At 35.1% G+C, this 4,115-nt stretch overlaps 1 long non-coding RNA gene across 1 annotated transcript; it reads right to left on the reverse strand.

Moving 5' to 3' along the window:
- Positions 1-1,659: 1,659 nt before the first annotated feature.
- On the reverse strand, positions 1,660-3,106 carry LOC127118678 (uncharacterized). The gene is made up of 2 exons (XR_007802292.1): positions 2,258-3,106; positions 1,660-1,948 (listed from the first exon to the last, which is right to left on the reverse strand). It is a non-coding gene; the product is annotated as an uncharacterized LOC127118678 (long non-coding RNA).
- Positions 3,107-4,115: the final 1,009 nt, after the last annotated feature.

Below are 4,115 nucleotides of genomic sequence, written 5' to 3' on the forward strand. Positions count from 1 at the left end.
GATTCGAGCAATGTGGCGTACGCCAATTATTCAAATAATCGAAAGATAGTGAGGCGTACGCCTCCTATCCTCTTTTCATCTGAAATATAGAATAAAAAGGATTTGGAATTTGTCGAAATGATTTGAAATAGTATGATTTGAAGTGTTAATCGGGTGACAAGAACTCGTGCAATATGGCGTACGCCAATTATTCAAGTGCTTGAGAAATAGTGAAGCGTACGCTTCCTATCTCCTTTTCAACCCTAGTTTATTTTAAAAGAGAAAATTCTTTAGAAGTTATATTTGATTTGAAAAATGGTTTGAATAATTTGAATTTGAAAAGTGATTTGAAATTGTGATTTAAGATTTAATTGGGTGACAAGAACTCGCGCAATATGGCGTACGCCAATTATTCGAGTACTTGAGAAATAATGAAGCGTACGCTTCCTATCTCCTTTTCATCCCAAATTTATGTTTAAAAATTCTTTTTTGAAATTGAATTGGTTTGGGAAAAATGATTTGAAATTGTGTTTATGAATGAAATGGTGGTGAATCGTTCATCTACTCGATTAATCAATAATCAAATAGGTCTCATTGTAAGAAAGCCCAAGAGTAAGCTATGTGAGGTTGATGGCGATGCTAAGAGCAATCGACTTACAAGGGTGTTTGAAAGTGGACTCGACTTTGAATCGAGAATTATATGATTTGTGCTTTTTTGAAATTGGTTTGTGTTGGATGATGAATTGAAATTTACTTTGTAGAATTAACCAAGTTTAGATAGGAAATACTCCGCTTTGAACCAATACTTTTTATGAAAGTGAAAAGTAACTTGATTTGATTTGAAAATTGTTTTAGGTTAAAATTGATGATGTAAATCAAAAATGATTATTTGCTTGAATGGAGTGAACAATGTTAACTCGAAGATTACAACACCTTTTATCTACAGTATCATCCAATTATGGGCTTCTCATGAAAAATGTGGCAAATGATATGAGCCTAAAGCCACTTAAACTTAATTATCATGCAAAATAGATAGAAATAATATAAAAACACAAGCTTCACAAGATAGAGAACATATGGTGCGGCTTAGATACAACATGAGAAAAGTAACGTCATTGAGTCCACGGCTAAGAAGAAAAAAAAACGTTAGATGGACTTTTCCCATACCCAAATACATGACTAATTAACACCCATAAAAAGCCGAATGTGGTCTTATCATTATTTCTTCAGCAGAATGTATATTAAGCATCAATTAAAAAGAAAATGTTATATGAACTCCATTAATACAAACTAATATTCATGCCTTCCTCATCAATTCTGCTCAGTTCCAAAAAAAGGAGAGAAAAAAAAACAAGGTGCTAATTACAATAACTCAAACAAGATTAGAAGATTCAGCACAGACAGAATTCCATCGAATCGAAATCACGTTAACAATCAACAACAAATCACGCATGAGAAAAAAACTGGAAATTACCGAAACAAAATTGTTGTCAATTCTAACACTGATGCATAGAAGAGTTTAATTGTGTCACGGAAAGGAAACGAGCTTATGAGTTTGTCATGCTACTACCCCGTCGAGTTATGGAGCAGGATTGAAACACTTCAGACCCACATCTCTTACACCACATGCTTGAAAACACAAAAATAGGAAATGCTTCTAGACCATGAACACAAATAATGTAAACAAAAACTTATTAACATAGAAAGCTTAATTGAATTCACACAAATTCTAAGAAACAAAGTTCAATCCAAGCAGCATCCGTTGGAAAGGCATATGGGATAAATACAATGCAACTCAAAAAATATCATTAAAACTCAGTTTAATATATGCGATGGTACTTGATTTAAAGAAACTACACTGCAATAGCCATAACACTTCGAGAAATTCACTACAACCTTTCCTCATAATTCTGCAAATGGGATCCAACACGTTATTCCTCACAAGATGCGGCAGTAATGACATTGGTTACTGATTTCAGATTAAAATTAACAACACTCAGAGCTCAAAAATATAAGTTCAGATAATTAACACACAATCAAGTTCAGTATTCCTTAACCAATCCAAAGACAGACCACCAAAACACAATACATTATAGACTCCAGTAATAGCAAAAAGGGTGTAACAAGAAGAAATACGGGTTGGTTTCGGTTATGAGGATCTTGTGTTTAACATGTATAACGGACCCGACTCCTAATTATAGCTTTTAATCTACAACCTACAGAATGTTCATCAGACATGTTCATAAGACGGAAATCAAACACATAGAACTCAATTTACCGTAATAATAACAGCTGTAGTAGAATTAAGCCATAGCAGCAGCAACTTGGAATCGTTTGTTGGTGTCAACAACTTGACGAGCTGGTGATGTCTTTGAACCGATGTTGTCAGCACCCCCAAAAAATCAAAGCCAATAGAACCATATCTGCAACAAAACAAAACCGATTGTGTTGTTGTGATGCCGGCAGCGATGTTGTTTGATGAAGAGGGTTTCGTGTGGTGGCTCACACCGAAGGCACGGTTGCGAGTTCGTTGCGATTTGGAGATGAAGACGAAAGTGGCTGCGAGGGTTTTTGAGAGTGAGAGCGTGAGAGTTTCGTTGGTGGCGGCAGGTGTGGTGGGCGTGGGTTTTGAAGGTAGTGGAGACGGTTTAGTGGCGATGGCGGCGGTGAATGGTGGAGAAGTGATGCGGTGAGCGACGGTGGTGGAAGGTTAAGGAAGATGAACGATGAAGGTGATTTGTGCGAAGGAGGTGGTGCGGAGAGGGTTTGTGAGAGTGTAGCGGTGGAAAGGCGAAGGCTTGGTTGGGTTTTTGAAGAAGGAGGTTGATGGTGATATGATTGAAGTGGCGGCTGGATTTCGTGGGTGGTTTTTGGGAGTGTGAGAGAGTGATTGTGAGTGAGATTATGAAGGACGATGAGATATTGAGAGAGGCGATGAGGGTTTTTAATGAGTAGAGAGAGTGTGAGCTGGTCAGAGAGGGAAGAGAGACGTTGGAGAGTTTGTTGGGAGTGGAGAGTTAGTGGGTTGTGAGTGGCAGTGGTAGTGGAGAGTGAGTGGAGCAGGGAATGATCTCTGCAGAAAGTGAGAGAGAAACGGATTTAAGGGGAGTTGAGAGAGTTTGTGAGATTTTTTTTGTCTTTTATGGAAGAGAGAATCCAATGCACACAATTTTTATAATTATTATTTCTAACAAATCATAAAAAAAACTAACTAATAATTATTTTTAAACTAACTAATATCTAAACTAACTAATATTTAATTAAATAACTACTATTTAAAAAACTAATTAATATCTAAACTAACTAATATTTAATTAAATAACTACTATTTAAAAAACAAATTAATATCTAAACTAACTAATATTTAGAAAAATCTAACTAATATTAAAAAAATCTCATTCTAATTATTTTAACTAAACAACTAAACCCAGAAAATATGGACCTATTAAAAACAAGAATCGAGTACAAATTTAAATCAAAAAAGAATAAACCGGTCACACTAAAATTGTCAGGACAAAATATACTTATTAAAAATACAGTCTTTCCTCAAATTTTGACGATTCAACCGATTTTTTCTGTATTCTCAAATAGACTCATTCTGACTGACATCTTAGGTATTATTCATGATGCGAATGTATGTCATGCTATGCATATGATGCTAAATCGAAATGAAGTTAATTTTTGAAAAATTAAAATAAGCCCGGACAAAATTAGGGTACGACAGGTGGTTATTTTAAAAAACCGGATTAAATTTAAATCTGATTCTTAGTCTAACCGATTAAATCATTTGATTTTGTACGATTTCAAAAACATTAGTTTTTACATCCTCTCTCTCTCTCTCTCTCTCTCTCTCTCTTAAAATTTAGATACTTTTCATTTGCCTCTTCTTCTCTGAACATTGTTGCTTCATTTTGTTCCAGAAATTAAGACGATTTTTTTGCTCTGTCCAAGAGATAGACAAGACAAAGAGGCTTGTGTATTTCATAACCAAGGTGTTTTGGGGCGTCGATACACACTATCATAAGATTAAGAAGCTGGCTCTAACCATCATTATCGCGATGAGTAAGTTGAGACCATACTTTCAAGGTCTCAAGATTTTTGTGAATACCAACTATCTTATCTACCAAGTCTTAAAG

The sequence above is a fragment of the Lathyrus oleraceus genome, chromosome 2 (assembly GCF_024323335.1).
Source record: "Lathyrus oleraceus cultivar Zhongwan6 chromosome 2, CAAS_Psat_ZW6_1.0, whole genome shotgun sequence".
NCBI classification, from domain to species: Eukaryota; Viridiplantae; Streptophyta; class Magnoliopsida; order Fabales; family Fabaceae; genus Lathyrus; species Lathyrus oleraceus.